The sequence below is a fragment of the Gorilla gorilla genome, chromosome 6, assembly GCF_029281585.2.
Source record: "Gorilla gorilla gorilla isolate KB3781 chromosome 6, NHGRI_mGorGor1-v2.1_pri, whole genome shotgun sequence".
Taxonomy (NCBI): domain Eukaryota; kingdom Metazoa; phylum Chordata; class Mammalia; order Primates; family Hominidae; genus Gorilla; species Gorilla gorilla.
In genome coordinates this window covers 124,728,339-124,747,157 of record NC_073230.2, presented here as the reverse complement: position 1 = coordinate 124,747,157, position 18,819 = coordinate 124,728,339, and the positions used below count along the sequence as shown (strand labels likewise).

Here is an 18,819-nt window from a genome sequence, read left to right as displayed (position 1 = left end):
TAATGATACCTTTTCCTGCTATATGGAAACTCTTCTCTGCACATCCAAACATCAGCATCTTACTCTCCACACAAATTCCGCTTTCTCCCTCTTGTTGGGTCAAATAACATTACTTCTGGCAATTTGTAGAGTATGGACTAAATTTGTCTCATTGTCTGCAACAAATGTTGTAAATATGGACCATCTCCACCTCTTCTGGTGTCTGCAAAGGGCCAGAGACAGCATTAGCAGTCATTGCTATTCTGTTTGTGATCTTTCTTGCTACACTGGAAAAAAATTGGTAGGCTCATTCTCCAAACTTGATCTAAGCTGATTTTAGGAGATTTCCTGGCGGAGAGTGGGAAACCTGATTATCGGTACTTACTAGTAAGAGGTGACAACGTGCTAGCAGCCCTCGCTCGCTCTCGGCCTCTCCTGGGCTTCGGCATCCGCTCTGGCTGCCACTGCACTGGGGGGACCCCTCTCTGGGGCTGGCCGAGGCTGGAGCCGGCTCCCTCTGCTTGCATGGAGGTGTGGAGCGAGAGGCGCCGGCGGGAGCCGGGGCTGCTGGTGGCGCTCGCAGGCTGTCAAGAGTTCCGGGTGGGCGGGGGCTTGGCGTCCCCACACTGGGCGTGGCTGGCCAGCGGCTGCTGGGCTTGATTGGGGGAGGAGCTCCCTCTGGCCTGCCGGAGTGCCCGGGCTAGGCGCCACAGGCGAGTGCCAGTGAGAGGTGAAGCCGGATGGGCTTCTGGGACGGGTAGGGACTTGGAGAACTTTTCTGTCTCGCTGGAGGATTGTGAATGCACCAATCAGCACTCTGTGTCTAGCTAAAGGTTTGTGAATCCACCAATCAGCACTCTGTGTCTAGCTAGAGGTTTGTAAATGCACCAATCAGTGCTCTGTGTCTAGCTAATCTAGTGGGGACTTGCAGAACTTTTGTGTCTAGCTGAAGGATTGTAAATGCACCAATCAGCCTTCTGTGTCTAGCTCGAGATTTCTAAATGCACCAATCAGCACCCTGTCAAAACAGACCAATCAGCTCTCTGTAAAATGGGCCAATCAGCTCTCTGTAAAATGGGCCAATCAGCAGGATGTGGGTGGGGTCGGATAAGGAAATAAAAGCAGGCTACCCGTCGGAGCCCTGGCAACCAGCTGGGGTTCCCTTCCAGGCTGTGGAAACTTTGTTCTTTCTCTTCACAATAAATCTTATTGCTGCTCGCTCTTTGGGTCTGTGCTGCTTTTATGAGTTGTAACACTCACCGTGAAGGTTTGCAGCTTCACTCTGAAGTCAGTGAGACCATGAACCCACCAGAAGGAAGAAACTCTGGACACATCTGAACATCTGAAGGAACAAACTCCGGACACACCATCTTTAACAACTGTAACACTCACTGCCAGGGTCCGCGGCTTCATTCTTGAAGTCAGCGAGACCAAGAACCCACCAATTCCAGACACACTAGGAGCTCTCCTGCTGAAGGGCTTATTTCAGGAGGTTGATCTCCACCTGCAGTGCTTCATGAACTCAATTTCCGTTCTTGAGGGCATCCATGGTTGTCTTTCTTCCTTCTTAGGTCTATTAGCTAACTTTACCAATAGTGAGAAAACTAAGGGTCCTTCAGTTTTAAGATGACAGATAAGACTGTCCAATTTTTTACTGCAAATCCTCACAAAAGAGCCAACTCCAAATTATTCTGAATTTCTGTTGTGTGGACTGTAATGGCTGTCTCTCAAATCTGATTTTTTTTTTTTTTAATGTGAGGGAGTATTCTTTGTTCATTGGTGCACAATGAGGCATTTAACACATGAGTTTCAGACATTCTCTACTCTGCTTTTTAACCACTACGAAACAGTCAGTCACCATGATGGAGATCCTGGTGGTCTTGACTCCATGAATTTTCTCTAGTACTGGGTCTTTGGATTCTGACTTCAATACTCAACATTTCTCTGCCTCTGATGCCTGCCACTTCTGTAGAATTTCAGCAGCATGTTCCAATCATGAGGCAAACGGATTCTTCTCTAATCCTGGAATGGTGATCCCTGTGAATTCCTGATCCTGTGTTTATGCTGGCGATTAATCTATTCCAGTTGTTCTTCAGCCTACCTGACCCATGGTAGGCACAAAATCCACCAGGGGGTCATGTTTCTGTCCTCTTTCTAAGGGTAAGTCTAATTTCTTGAGAAATTTGATGTGGATTAAAACCCGATTTTCACCCTGTAATTTGGACAGAAAAAAAGTAGAAAACTAGGGCAGTCATTGGAATGAAAAAGTACGATTAAGGGAAATATTTTTAAGAGAAGTGAAAATTAAGCCATATTATACTGGCTTAATTAGGAAGGTTTCATTGCATGAATGAGAAATTAATGTTTCGGGGCTGAGAGAGAAATATCATAGAGGCAAATTCCAAGAGAAAGGGAGAGGAAATGGCATGCAGGGCATGTATGAGTGGAAGAATATCCCTTTGAATGGAGTAAAATCCCTTTAATTGATAGAGTGGCTGGCAGAGAGTCTATTTGCACTGTTGCTACTTCAACTCCTTCCATCTTCAGTTCAGTTATCCCCATGACAGTACTAAGTGAATTTTGTCAAAGTCATCAATTGTCTTCATCTTGACAAGCCAATAACAATTTTCGGCTTTTATTTTTATGACCTTTCACCAGTATATAAACTATTTGACTACTCCTTTATTCTTAATCCGTCTTCTACTCAAGGTGACTTTTCATCAATTTCTTTTCCTTGTTTTCCCTTCTGTACCAGACTTTTCAATGCCAGAATTTTTCAGGTCTCTGTTCTTCACCTTTTCCTTTCTCTTTCTACAGTCTTGGCTTCAAATAATATCTTTGTTCTGATGAAGTTCAAATTTACACCTCTCACCCAGATCTTCCCTAAGTAGACATTTTGTTCTTCTTATATTGATATCTAACAGATCATGATCAATTTATCATGACTAACACAAAACTCTGGACTTCCTACCTTATACACACCCTCTTTCCATTCAAACACACACATCTTCCCAAGCCACCAGTAGATTGGACTGCACCATTGTCCTCCCAACTGGTTGCTTGGTCTTTACAATACCCTCCTCCCTGCACCATGACTTACTTACATAGCAGCAAGAGATATCACTTCATAGCTGTTAGAATGGCTAATATTAAAAAGACAAAAGATACCAAATGTTGGTGAGGATGTGAAGAAAAGCGAACTGTTGTGTATGGTTAGTGGGAATGTAAATGAGCACATCTATTATGGAAAATATTATAGAATTTCCTCAAAAAAATTAAAACTAGAATTGCCACTTTAACAATCCCATTTCCTTTGTTATACATACAAAGGAAATGAAATCAGCATGCTGTACCATAAAGACACATGTTATGCTACTAATATATATTTATTGTGGCACTATTCACAACGGTAAAGAAATAGAATCGAGGTAGGAGAATGGCGTGAACCTGGGAGGCGGAGCTTGCAGTGAGTCGAAATTGCCACTGCACTCCAACCTGGGCGATAGAGCAAGACTCCGTCTCAAAAAAAAAAAAAAAAAGAAGAAAAGAAAAGAAATAGAATCAATCTAAATGCCCATCAACAATAAACTAAATAAAGAAAATGTGGCACATATACATCATGGGATACTACAAAGCCATCAAAAAAAAAAAAAGAGATCATGTCCTTTGCAGCAACATGGATGGAGCTGGAGGCCATTGCTTTAGCAAACTAATACAAGAACAAAAAAAAAAAACATACTGCATGTTCTTACTTATAAGTGATAGCTAAACAATGAGAACACATGGGCACAAAGAGCGGAACAACAGATATCAAGGTCTGCTTGAGGGTGGAAGATGGGTGGAGGGAGAGAATCAGAAAAAAATGCCTATTGAGTATTATGTTTATTACCAGGGCAATGAAATAATCTATGCACCAAACACCTATGATACGAGTTTACTTATATAACAAACCTGCACATGTACCCCCGAACCTAAAATAAAAATTATAATAAAAAAGAAATCAATATGTTGAAGAGATAATCTACACTCCTTCATTCATTGCAGCATTACTCACAGTAGCCAAGATATGGCGTCAACCTAAGAGTCTCTCAGTGGATGAATGGATAAAGAAAATGTGACATATATACAAAATGGAATACTATTCAGCTTAAAAATGAAGGGAATCCTCATTTGCAACAACGTGGATGAAACTGGAGGACATTACACTAAGTGAAATAAGCTGGGCACAGAAAGATACATACTGCATGATCTCATTTATATGTGGAATCTAAAAAAGTTGAACTCTTAGAAGCAGGGAGTCGAATGGTGGTTGCCACAGACCAGGGTGAGGGAGGGCTGATGAGAAGATGTTGGTCAAAGGGTTTGAAGTTTTAGTTAGGTGAAGAAGTTCAGGAGATATATTATACAGTATGGTAGCTATAGTTAATATTAATAATAATGTATTGTATACTTGAAAATTGCTAAGAGAGTGGATCTTAAATGTTCTCACCAAAAAAATAAGTATGTGAGGCAATGGATATGCTTATTAGCTTGATTTAGCCATGTAACAATGTATACATATATTGAAACATTACAATGTATACTATAAATATATAAATTTTTTGTCAATTATATTGTTTTATATTTTTTAATTTTTAATTGACAAAATATATATTTATCATGCACAACATGTTTTGAAATACATATACATTGAGAAAAGACTAGTTGAGCTACTATATTTAATCTTAATTTTTAAAACATGTTACATTGTTACAAATACCAGCCCTATTAAAATGTAGTCTCCTTGAGAATGAGATCTCTGTACTCTAAAATTCCTCAGTATTTGTTGACTGATATAAATTCCTAAGAAAATTTTTTATACTTCTTTTCATGTTAGCAAACACAAATGTCTGGGTCTCAGCCTGAAACATCGGTTTCTGAGGTCTACATTCCTTCCCAAATCAGAATTCCAGTCTCAGCATTGTCTCCACCATGTTCCTTTGTTTTTCTAATAAAATTTGAAGAATAATCAAGGTCAATGTTTGCATTTCTTTATACCATTTAAATATTTCTTTTTCATATCTGCCGTTCTCAGTATCCTTTATATGGACAGCAGCTACTCATCTCAAAATTTCTTCCTTCTAACATCTCAATCTCTAACCTAAAACACTTCTAAAAACATAAGCTGGGCCGGGCACAGTGGCTTATGCCTGTAATCCCAGCACTTTGGGAGGCCGAGGCAGGTGGATCACGAGGTCAGGAGATCGAGACTAGCCTGGCTAACATGGTGAAACCCCGTCTCTACTAAAACACAAAAAACTTGCTGGGCATGGTGGTATGTGCCTGTAGTCCCAGCTACTTGGGAGGCTGAGGTAGGGGAATCACTTGAACCTGGGAAGCGGAGGTTGCAGTGAGCTGAGATGGCGCCACTGCACTCCAGCCTGGCGACAGAGCGAGACTGTTTCTAAAACAAACAAACAAACAAAACCCATAAGGCAGTGGTTCTTAACTCTTCTGCCTTCCCGTCTGCCTTTTGTAGAAATACCTAATAGTTCTGTCCATTTCCAAAGTAAATCCTCTTCGTTATCCTTGTGCTATCCAGTTTGGCAGTTTTATCACTCCCATTGATTTTATCAACATAATAAAAAGCTTAGCAACGAAGTAGAAAGTGGGCACAGAGGAACCCAGAGGCGGGAGAAAGAAAGCCCTGTGTACTAACATCAATCTCCATTTCTCATCCCTGGAGTCCACGGCCCACATTGAAATCAGAGTATTCTCTAGGAAATATGAACTACATTTTTTTTTTTTTTTTAAATTAGAGGTAGGGTCTCGTTATGTTGCCCAGGGTAGTTTCAATCTCCTGGGCTCAAGCAATCCTCCTGCCTTGACCTCCCAAAGTTCTGGGATTACAGGCATGAGTCACCACATCTGGCCTGAACTACATCTTTCGAATTTCCTGTTTAATCAGATCCAAGGTCTCCAACCCTAGATACGAATACAAAGAGGTAGAGGAGTAGATATTTTTATTTCACCTTTGTTTATTGACCAACTGGTATAGTCCAGGGTCATGACAGGCACTCAATAAATATTTGTTGAATGAATAAATTAATGACAATCTTTTACAATGTTTCTTTATGTACCATAAACTCAGTCATATTTGCTTCTGCCTACCAATCTATCTTCAAACTGCAATGCTGGATCATTTCAAGTTCCAGAAACGCACAGTGCCATTTTCTTCCTTCATTTCTTTTCTCATTGTTTTTTCCCTATGAACCAAATGAATCTCTAGATTGAACTTCAGACTATATTCTACTTTCATTCAATTCATTCTTCAAAATTTCCACAAGGGTAAGATTCATCATGTTCATATCCATTTCGTCTCTTCCATGCATTGTAGATGAGAGCTGATAGGTGCTTGGTAGATGCTTGCTGCCTTAAATTAAATTAAATAATTTTGCCTTCATTACCAAGATTTTCACAGAGTATTTCATAATCTCATCCCAATAGTCTTTCCGTATTGGCAGAGTAAATATTATTATTTCCCTTTTGCATATCAGAAAAGTTTTAGGTGGTTTGCTGGATACAACATGATTTATGACAGAGGTGGCACAAAAATTCACGTCTTCTAATATTGTTTATTTTTCCAAGTTCATAATAGAGATGTTTGAGTACATTTTCATAGTGCCATGGAATCCAGTTGAATTTAGCAGCCATCTAGGGACTCATGGCAAAAGATACTAGTTTTTTTTTTCAATTTTGTTTTGTTTTGTTTTGTCTTTTTCCAAACTGGGACCTGTGGAAGGTCAATTTCAGTAGAGAATCTGAGGATGGATAAGGAGGAAAAGTTTTCTCGCTTTGAGCTTCAGAAGTTTCTCTGGAGACATGGGAGAAGAATCAGGATTGTTTTGTTATAAAGATTTTTTTTTAATAATAAAAACACTGTATTACATTTGCAATTTTATCCCACTTCACAGTATTAAGCACAATTTCTAAAAAACTTAAAACATGCCATTTTTATTAATAGTCCATTTAAAACCACCAAACATTTTGATGTCAATTACTAAAACAAGGTTTAACGCTGTCAAAAAGCATTAGTGCTAAAAACAGTCATCCTTTCTGTATTTTCATCTGCAAAGCATTACAGTTTATAAAACAATTTTAACTCTGAATACGTAAGGCCTTATATGAAGGTTTCCATATGTTAAGAATTTTATTTGTGTGTTTGATTTTAAATTGCTTTGAAAAACAGACAGTTGAGGTTTATAGAAAGGAATCTTTCTTTTAGGAAATAAATGTCTCAAAAGTGCAGGGCACCAGCAGTAAAAACATTCTGACCACAAATCAGAAACACATTGGGAAGTGTTTGTTGAGTACACCTTCTGAAACCAGTATTTTGTTTCTATTTGCTGGAAAATTGAAAAATCTGTTGTATCTTGGCATGGCTTCTTGGCCCAGCTCCAGATTTCTTGTGCAGTAGATGGCATTATTGAATATATATACACAGCTAAGCTGCCTGGCTCTCTATTTTAATCAAATAAATTTTAAATATAAAATGTACCTGCTAACAATACCATTATTCAGCTATAGCTGCTACCCAAATCAAATTTGTTTGCATATTCTTTTTTCTCCCCCTTAAAAATTGTGTCTAAGACAAAAAAAAAAAAAGAGAGAGAGAGAGAAAGAGAAGATGACAATTAATCAGTGTTTTGGCTGCCGAGTGGCATCTGGCCAAAAGCCACCAGGCTGACAACTGGAGTTTGGAGTGTGTTTTTGCAAGGCTAATTTAAGGTGAACTTAGATGGATTCAAGATTTATAAGCCTTAAAATGTCCTGACTGGAGCAAAGTTCAAGTAAAGTAATCAGCTGCTCACTGCACAGACAGGGCTCAGCCCACACTGCCCTGTGATTTAGCCTATAGTCAAGGAGAGTTTTAAAAACAGGCAGAAGGGCTGAGTTTCTGTGTTTCACTTCAAAGGGCTTCTAATAACTGAGAGGATTATACTCTTTTAACCAGCTGAGAAGGTTAGGTGGTTTTGAGCGAGTGCTTTTATAGCTATCAATAATTCTAAGTTTAAACTTTAAGGATCGCCTCTAGTGTACATCTCCTTTAACACGTGAATGACTGTGAGAAACTCGCACTTCTCTCTTATAATTTCATAATTTCAGAATAAATGGCAGAACTTTTCAAGGAATTGAAAAGATCTCTGGAGCTTCACAGAGTGGTGGGAATGGGATTGAGAAACAATCTTGAGAACCATTTAATTAACGTATTTAGCCTATTTGAAATAGTTTTTAAAAGTGCCCTGAATGTAAGAACATATTATTTAGAATAATTGCCAAAAATATAGAAAGTGGGCTTTGATATTAGTTGCTGTACCCAAGTATGTTATAGCCAATACTACTAGATTAGGAGGAAGTTCAAATGTTGTTTTCTAGTGGCAAAAAGAAAAAAAAAATGAACAAAAGGAAACCTTCCTCTATATGAAACACTAAGGATAATTTAATTGAAATGAAAAGGAACAAACAGAAAACAGCTATTATTTTTAACAAGGGAAGAGAATATTAATTATACTTGTGAATGAATGCCCTTTATAAGGAGTTTCACTTCTTTCTTCCTGTTTATCAGTAGAGAGCTAAAATACTCTATAATGCAGTTTCTGTGTCTAATAGATACATAAAAGGTAAACAATCAGAAGGTTAAAGTGCAGCATCGATTTGTTAAAAATAAATTGCATTGTCACACAAAAAACACACTGTGTTATTATTTTATAAATTTCCTTTTCAAAGAGGCTCAGAATGAGACACCTATGATGGTACAGGGAATTGCAAATTACCTCATTTAAAAATAATAAAATGATATTTCAAAGTAATAGGTTACATCTTGTAAACAATAGTTGATGTTTACAATGGTTCTGAGGGAAAGCAGGGAAAGAGCTTTTGAGATTTTAAGTAACATCAGCCTTTATAACTGTAAGAAAAAACAAGATAATTAAATAGTGGTTGTTTCTTTCACTTTTAAATAATATTCTTAGGCTGCACTAGTATATTTTCCCTGGCAGCATCAGAGACAAATATGGATTGTTGCACTACAGATGAAAAACTAATTGTGCAGAGCCTTTTAAATTGCCAGACATCAAGCAATGGGTTACTCATTCCCTCAGCACTCTTAACTTAAACAGCCCCAGTTTTCCCCCTAAACATACCTTTTATTTTCTACAAATGTGCATATGTTGTATGTGGAAGCTTGGCAAGTTCTTTGTCTGCTTCTTTTATTTTAAGGTCTACTTTCCACCTGTGTTGGAATAGGGGTAGCAAGACATAAAACAGTCTAGCCAGGCTGTGGGGACAAGCCTTCCGTGGGAGAGAAGTCTGATCTGTTTTCTTCTATAAAATGAAGGAGGCTCTGATAAACATAGAATCATATTTTTTACCACAGTACTTTTTTCCAACACATGCAGCACCATCTTAGAAATAGAATTTGTGCTGATCTTTATTTCCTTGGCTCAGGAACCAAGGGTACCCAGATGCTCTGGTAAGTTTTGCACTGGTTTCATCCTTATGTAAATGTGTTTGTTATGATTAGACTCATTTGAAAAGCTCAGGACCAGAGAGATTCACAGCTGAATTCTACCAGAGGTACAAAGAAGAGCTGGTACCATTCCTGCTGAAACTATTCAAAAAAATTGAAGGGGAGGGACTCCTCCCTAACTCATTCTATGAGGCCAGCATCATCCTGATACCAAAATCTGGCAGAGACACAACAACAACAAAAAAGAATACTTTTAAAATTTTCTAGTTTGACTTACACCAAGAAGTCTTCTGTTATACTTGTGGAGTTAACCTTTAGCTTTGAGGGCTTTGAACCCTGAGGCTAGAGTTCAGGGGGGAAATCTTCAGCATGGGATGCCCCATTCCTTGCAGTGAGGAAACTGAAGTCCCCATGAGCTGCACTCACATACATTGCCTATTACAGGAGTGGATTAACGTGAGTTTTTCTCTGATATCTCATATGCATTTTAAATATTGGATTTATTTATTTATTTATTTGCTTATTTATTTATCTGTTTGCAGCTAGGAAGTATTGCATTCCTATCAGAAAATGCCACATATTTCATTAACCAATCCCTAAGTATATTACAGTGGCCATTATCTTCTAGAGAGAACTACAACTCATAGGACTGATTCTAAGTTTGATCTTTTCATTCCTCTTTCCAATACAGCAGGGATGGGAGTCAGAGCAACTCCAAAGCCACACCTTAAGCTTCACCTCTGGCTGATCAGACATATATTTTAAGATTGGACCTTCCATTGATGTAATAATCTTAAATTTACCAAAAATGGGAAAAGGGTAAATCTCCACCTATTCATGACTTCTACTGAATTAATGACATTTGAGTTCTATGACACATCTCTATTGTTACTGCATTATGGACTGCCATTTTTTCTGTATTCTTTAAAAATCCAAAGGCATTGACTTAAAATGTGTGTATATATCATTGATTTTCACGATATTCACTTAATATGGCAACACTAAAATGCATTTTTTCTCCTGAAGGTACAACAAACTTACTGTGTTTGGAGTAATTTTATGGTAAGCTTTTTCCCTGTTACTTTCTTCACTCTGTGCAGCAGTTGCAGAAAAATTTCTTCTCCAATTTTAGGTACAATGGCAGTTATAAAAACAATAGTGGAAGAGAAATATGATTTTTTTTTTGCCTAAAGATATTTCCTACTTCCTGTAAAGAAAGAGCACTGAATCATGAACTAAACAAGATAATACACTTATGCTGTCTCTAAAAATGATATTTTGAGATGGCCTTGGAGATCCAAAAGGTTTCTTCAATGGTTTTGTTAACATTAGATGCAATTACATGAAGTAACTTAGTCATTTAGCTATGCATAGCTGAATGTGTGACACAGGGCTACACTTGGTCACTTGTTGCACATAGACACACCCCCAAGCCTAACAGAGCAAGTCAGTGATTCATACACTCTAGAAAACCAAGCCAAAGCAAGCCAAGCCAAAACAAAAACAAAAACAAAATTTAAAGTAAGCCCATCTTGTTAGATGCTTTTGATAATTTCCTCTCCTGAAACTAGGGGAAGACAGGGCAAAGATTCCGAGTTTGTTGCTTTATGTTATTTAGAAGATGAACTTTGCTTTCACTAAATCTATATCTCTAGCAGCTTTGCTTATATTCTGTATAACTAGTTAGAGTTCTGGAACACAGACTATCATATATTACTGTTACATCAGCTTATGCTCTTGTTAGACATCTTCTGGGGGCATCATTTAGAGATATGAGGGCTGCTTGATAAATAGTGTAGTAACTATGGCTCATTTTTAGGCATGGCTACAAAAGACACATAAAGCCTGAGACAATTTCTTACTACCAGTATTATGCATTAGTCTGTTGAAAGCAATGGAAGTGTGATTAAGAAAAAATCTTATTACCAGTTGAAGGTCTCTGAGTTTCTCTGGCTACTTCCACTTTTTTCTTCACAATGAGAAATAAGAAAATGTACAAGCAGCTCTTAGGAAGTTGGCTCTCCTCATCTGAAGTTAGTGTTGTAGGTGATGCACACTTGTATCTGAAAGCTTTTACAGATTATCAAATCTTGTATGTGTATGGCATTTCTTCTACCTTCAGCGATCATCTGACCTTATTTGCAGTTTTTCTGGCCTAAGGTAAGTCTGAGAAAAATGGAATTTAAGTGCTGGTCAGATTGGTAGACTATTGCATAGCTAACCTATCTCTAAAAACAATCCACACAAATTTAAAGCAGAAATGAAGCCTATTGCTGCTGTTAAGCTAAAAGTCTATTCAGAATCCCTAGGTGGCATGGAAAGCATTTAGACTCATTTCATTCACATGTCAGGTAAAGACTTTCATTTAGCAGTGAGATGAATGCTGAATAATGGATCTTTTGAATAATGTAATTAAGAATTCATTAGAGGGGACTTAAAAAATGACAGAATGCAATGTGTGTGTGTACTCCCTACACTAAACTCCCAAAATGTATCATAGGGTTGATGATTTTTAAAAATCAGCAGAGAACCAATTAGAAAAATACTGATTTCATTTACAAAATTCTGACATTAAAATTCAATGAGGAACAAATATACATTTGAATTTATTAAAAATTATGTTAAATCATGATTAAAGATCATTTATATTATTTTAAAATGTACTTATGACAAAGGACTTAACCAACACTTTCTGAAAAGATCTCTTAGTGTTCACCACGTGAACCTCACAATATTGAAGAAATTCACTTTGTTCTTAGATATCTGATCGAATGAGAAATGGCAAACTTCCCTTTTAATTCCTTGCTGTATTTTAATTTAAATGATGGAAAGGTTTAAAAGAGACCCAAATGTGGCAACAGCAGGTTAGAGATTTGCCTGTAACAAAAGCAGGTATTGCTGTTATCTTGTATTGCTGTAATTTACACAAAATGAAGGATGTGAAGAATCACGGTTTCGTCAGTGAGCAGACATACTAATACTCCTACCATCCCGGTGTTCCCATAGCCTCTGTTGTAGCATGCTGCTTGCATGCTGTGGAAAGAAGCCACTTGATGAACAAGAAGCAGAAGTTTGTGGATATCAGAGTTCAGTGAGTGAGGACCTAGGAGAATCTCTTATAGAGGCAATGATAGAATTGTTACCATTTTTCTTGGTAAAGGGGACATTCTACTGAAATCTTAGAAATGCATTTTCCTAGACCAGGTGTAGTGGCTCACACCTGTAATCCCAGCACTTTGGGAGGCCGAGGCAGGCAGATCACTTGAGGCCAGGAATTTGAGACCAGCCTCAGCAACATCATGAAACCCTGTCTCCACTAAAAACACAAAAATTAGCTGGGTGTGGTGGTGCATGTCTATAATCCCAGCTACTCAGGAGGCTGAGGCACGAGAATCCCTTGAACCAGGGAGGTGGAGGTAGCAGTAAGCCGAGATCACGCCACTGCACTCCAGCCTGGGCAACAGAGCAAGACTGAAAAAAAAAAAAAAAAAAAAGCATTTCCTAGCATTTATAATAATCTATTTTAGTCCATGGAAAGGAATCGTATTCAGTAAATTACTCTTGCATTTTTTTTCTCTTAACATGTTACAAGCCATGATTATCTGTGGCATAAAATCTATTATTTTTTCATCAGTTTTTTTTTCCAAAAAGCCAAAAAATTGATGGAATATAATTAATTAATTTGCTTTCATTGTGCAAAAATGTGGGCTGTATTGAATTAGTGATTCAATTGTGAATATATGACCTAAACATTTTATTTCACCTTGTTAAGACTAGATTGAGACAAATAATTAATCATCCGAAAATAGTTGTTTCTGAGTCTTGAGCAACTACACAGAACTGACTTGTAAACTGAGCCTGATTTCCCATTCCCTTTTGAGAATTCTGGCCCAGAAGAGCTAGACTCTTAAATGCACAGTTTTAATAAAGTAACTAATCTAATCCCCTCCCTTTAAAATTTAAACATAAAAGAGCCACACCTCTTCAGATGGAATTATTCATCCAGACAGAACATTGGAAGGAAGATTTTAGTGCTGATTGAATTCCCAAGGCTTTCATTTTTTTTGAAGATCATTTCTGTCTTTAAAGATTACTCCTAGCTAATTGGAAACAGTATGACTTGATAGAATGAACAAAGGATAAAAGATTGAAAATGTTGAGGTCTAATACCTGCCGTGTCAGTGACTACTGCTATGTGTTCCAACCACACTGCATTGCCCCTCAGTCTTCATTTTGCTTTCTGCAAGATGTGGAGTTTCTCTTTTCACACTAGGAGTGAGCTAGTGAACACAGGAAGGGCAGATGAAGAAGGTTACCATCTCTGACAATCTTAATATAGCGGTATTATTATTTATGAGATAAATCTAAATTTATGTCCTTGAAGTATATGTACATGGGAAGAACACAAAATAAACACACTTGTTAGCATCAGTTGACAAGTACAACGTAATACAGCCTGAACTTAGAATATAAATGTTGAAGAAATCCAATGTAGGAAGTGACCAGAGTTGAGCTGCATTGATTTAATAAATTTTCTAGGAAGAAAGGCATGTTTTAGCTAGGTCTTTTTTAAAAAATAAAATTAATCTTTGGGTTTTGAAGCTAGAAAGACAGCCTTTAGATATTCTTTTGAAGAATGGTCTCTATGGAAGACATACTCTAAGGTGACCCACAAGGAGCCTTGAATAATGCCCTCTCCTTGAGTGCAGGTGAAACCTATTACTTGCTTCTAAACCATAGAATATGGCAAAGGTGATAAGTTGTCAATTTCTGTGATTTTGTTTTGTTATGTAATACTTTGCCTTAACAGACTGGAGGCAGAGAGATTCTCTTTTTGGCTGTGAAGAAGCAAACGGCCATGTTATATACTACCTATGGAGAGGGCTACCAGGCAGGAAGTTTTCTGGGGCCTGAGGTCATCAGTCCTATAGCTACAAGGAAATAAACTCTTTCAACAACCTCAAGTAAACTTGGAAGCACGTTCTTTTCCAGTTGAGCTTCCAGGTGAGGACACAGGTAATCCATGCCAGGACTCATGACTCGTGGAACTGTGTGATAAAACTATGTGTTACTTTAAACCATTAAGTTTGGGGTAAGTTGTTATTCTGAAAAATAAAATGAATAATATAATCTAATATGTTCTTATTATGGAATGCTATCAGTAAAATAATTTTACTTTGCGTCTCAATATGTTTTATTTCTAAATTATATATACAATTACTGTAAATATGCAGATTGTCATTGAAGTTTCATTTCCTTCTTAGTTTATTACACAACAATAAAAAAATATAAGTTATTATCTTTTCCTCTTGTCTACCCAATGGATTACCTCTACCACACTTAGGGTTTCTGCAAACATTTTAGAGAACTGATGCTTGAATCTGGGGTTTTGCTGGTTGTAGATCAAGTATTTGTGTACAGTAAGTTTAATTTTACTTCAAAAAATGCCTTGCTTATTACAATCTACATATGGTTACTATTTCTACCAAGTGCCAGATGTCCATCTGCAGCTGACCTTGACTGGACCCCATGAAAGACCCAAAAGTGTGGAAGAGAATAATAGTGGAACACTGGGGGAAGGGGCAGAGGTTAAGACAACATCACCCTGGGTCTAGTTGTGTTTAACCTTCAGGTCAGGCCATGAGGGTCTTAAGTTTGCTTGTTCAAACAAATAAACAACCCATACTTCATAGTTTTTACCTGCATTCTATCTTTCTAAGGAATACATAGAATATTTATATATATGAGATAGTGCATTTATATACAGTCTTGGTACACTCTATCCCTACTTCCTTACACTTTGCCCTCTTTTTTAATTCAGAATTTTATAAGTGAGGTCAAATTGACCAAAGATTCTAGATAGTCAGGACGCTATATGTATTTTATAGGAAACAACTGGAAAAAGCCATTTTACTTAAAATTTGGGACAGTCACATCACTTATTCCCTTTTGTGGTAAATACAAACTAGATTTCAAGTTGGATATTTGTGGAAGTCAGTGTGGCGATTCCTCAGGGATCTAGAACTAGAAATACCATTTGACCCAGCCATCCCATTACTGGGTATATACCCAAAGGACTATAAATCATGCTGCTATAAAGACACATGCACACGTATGTTTATTGTGGCATTATTCACAACAGCAAAGACTTGGAACCAACCCAAATGTCCAACAATGATAGACTGGATTAAGAAAATGTGGCACATATACACCATGGAATACTATGCAGCCATAAAAAATGATGAGTTCATGTCCTTTGTAGGGACATGGATGAAATTGGAAACCATCATTCTCAGTAAACTATCGCAAGAACAAAAAACCAAACACCGCATATTCTCACTCATAGGTGGGAATTGAACAATGAGATCACATGGACACAGGAAGGGGAATATCACACTCTGGGGACTGTTGTGGGGTGGGGGGAGGGGGGAGGGATAGCATTGGGAGATATACCTAATGCTAGATGACGAGTTAGTGGGTGCAGCGCACCAGAATGGCACATGTATACATATGTAACTAACCTGCACAATGTGCACATGTACCCTAAAACTTAAAGTATAAAAAAAAAAAAAAACAATGACTGAGGCTGAGGCAGAGGAATGGAGTGAACCAGGGAGGTGGAGCTTGCAGTGAGCTGAGATCTTGCCACTTCACTCCAGCCTGGGCGACACAGTGAGACTCCGTCTCAAAACAAAACAAAAACAACAACAACAACAAAAAAAAAACAATGACTGTTAACATATTTTATCTTCTATTCCCAACCACTGGGGGACTAAAGTTGAGGATGTCCTGGGAATAAATAGATAATTGTCATTTACTCAGTAATTACTGCAAGTAAAGTGTGAGGATGGAAAATTGACCTAGGTTACATCTTTTAATCCTTACACTAGCTCTCTCGGGTTCAGTAGAGAAGAGTGATTCAAAGCACTACTCCAGAATCAGAATGTTGGGTTCTTATGCCCACTCTACCACTTTATGTAACTTTGGCACATAAAGTGTATATAATTTTTCTCTGCTCCAGGCTTCTAAATCATTCATTCATTCAACAAGTATGTATTAGTACATTCTATGAGCCGCCTATTCTTTCAGGTACTGGGAATTTAATAGTGAACAAACTAGTCTAAATCCCACCTGAAACTCATGCTCTAGTGGGAGAGATTGAGATGATGGTAAAATAAACAGATATATGAAATGTTAGGTGGTAGCAAGTGCTCTAAAGGAAAGTAAAGCATAATAATTTGAATGGATAAAAACAGGAGGAGGGTGCTATTTCTACAGAATGGTCAGAAAATATCTCTCTGAGAAGGAAGGTGTCCTTTGAGCAGAGATTAAAAGGATGTATAGACAGAAGCATGCATATATCTGGAGGAAGAAATTTCAAAAAGGGTGAGGAAAATGTCCCAGGGCCCAAAGAAGAGAACGTACATGCTTTGGAGAGAGTCAGAAGGCCAATGTGGCTAGAGTACAATGAGTCAGGAAGAGACTGGTAAGAGATACTCCCAGAGAGGTTGCAGGGCCACGATCATTTTGGGCCTTACAGGATGAATGGAGCTGAAGATTACTAGAAGTTTTTGGAAATTCTAATATGACATCATCTGCTTTACCTTTTAAGAGAATTCTTCTTGCTAGTGTGTAAACAACACATTGCAGGGAACAAGAATGGGAGAAGGGAGACCAGTTAGAAGGTCATTGCAATAATTCAGATGAGAGACGATGTTGGCTTTGACTACGATAGGATTCCAAGTGTATTTTGAAGGTGCAGCTAATTGCATTTACCGATGGATTGGAATAAAACGTAAGAAAAAGATGTGAATAATGATACTCAGATTTTGGTAAATGGAAAAGGTGAATTGTTATTGACTGGGTTGGAGGAAACTGGAATTAGAAAAAATTTGGAGAACGTATAAATAATTCTGTTTTGACCATGACAAAATCTTACACGCTATCAAATATCTAAAGAGAGATATTAAGTGGGAGGTGAATACACAAAGTTCAGAGAAGTGGATGGGTTGTCCTGGTGCTTAGTCATATTTAAAACCATAGTAAGAGGTGCAGTTACCAAGAGAAGATTATATTTAGCAGGAGAACAGGTCTTCCCCCTCCTCTCCCTAGTCTTATTTACATGGTAGTGTGTTGACTATTTGGAGTTTATGTAAATGTTTTCCATTTTAATAAAAGTTCAGGAGATAAGCTAATAGAAAAGAAAAGATTTTTTCAAACATTATTTCCCAAATATACCAAATAATACATTACTCAGTCCAGAGGGCTGATTTAACTTTAACTTATTTAACTTACAGACTGCGAGAATTAAATATCATCAATAAAAATAAATACATTCATGTACAAGCATTTTTGGCATATATTTCTGGTTTTTGGTCCCACCTTCTTATATGATGAATTCTTTTTCTTGTACAGGTATTTTTCAATATCTCCTTTGCTTATTTTTTCCTAATGTTCCTTCCTTTTGCCTGTTCCATTTTATTTACTTTATATACTTTACTTTGCATTTTCTCTTCAATTTTCTTTAGCGTTCAATCCAATCCACATTTAGACTCTCAAATGATTTCATGCCCTTAACACTTCCTTCTCTGTCATCTTTTCTGTTCAGTTTTGACCCTCAGTAGCTGGTGATATTTAGCTTGGAGAAGGGCAGAACAAAGTTATGACTTAAATGCTCTCAATTTACTCCACAAGCATTTGTGGAATACGGCTCTTAGATAGCAGAAGTTTAAGATAGGTATCATTTATTTACTGTCTTTTTAAAGATTCAAGTCTAGTTGGGAAAACATAATGTTCCCAGAAGGATAAAAATCAGTGTGGAAATAATGGTAAATTTTTCTATTAAAAGTTATGCACACAAATATCGAGGTGCAAATGAGTAGTTGAGTACTGTAGTGGGGTAATGTTTAAGAAAGTTTTACATTGTCTTAATATATTTCCCATTACCTTAAATTGTGGGAAGGTATACATGTGTGACATTGAAAATATTTCACAAGGGTGGAGGAGGGGGCACCAACCGATCTGACTTTCATTGGGTGTCCTTGTAAAATGCAAATTAGAACCATCATGAGATACCATTACACATCTATCAGAATGGCTATTTTTAAAAAGTGTTGTTGAGAACATGGAACTGAAATTCTCATGTATTGCTGGTGGAAATGCAAAATTGTACAGCCACATTGGAAAGCAGTTCTGCGAATAAAGTTAAACCTACCTTTATAATACAAGCTGGCAAGTCTAGTCCTATGTATTTACCAAGATAAATGAAAATGTGTGTTTACATAAACACTTGTAAGTAAAAGTTTATAGTGCCTTTATTCATAAATGCTTCA

At 37.4% G+C, this 18,819-nt stretch overlaps 1 long non-coding RNA gene across 1 annotated transcript in view; it reads right to left on the bottom strand.

Moving 5' to 3' along the window:
* Positions 1–13,657: 13,657 nt before the first annotated feature.
* LOC129523791 (uncharacterized) overlaps positions 13,658–18,819 on the bottom strand; it is a 66,948-nt gene continuing 61,786 nt past the window's right edge. Inside the window, exon 3 of the long non-coding RNA XR_008667412.1 lies at positions 13,658–13,767. This is a non-coding gene — a long non-coding RNA (uncharacterized lncRNA). The remainder of the gene's footprint in view (positions 13,768–18,819) is intronic.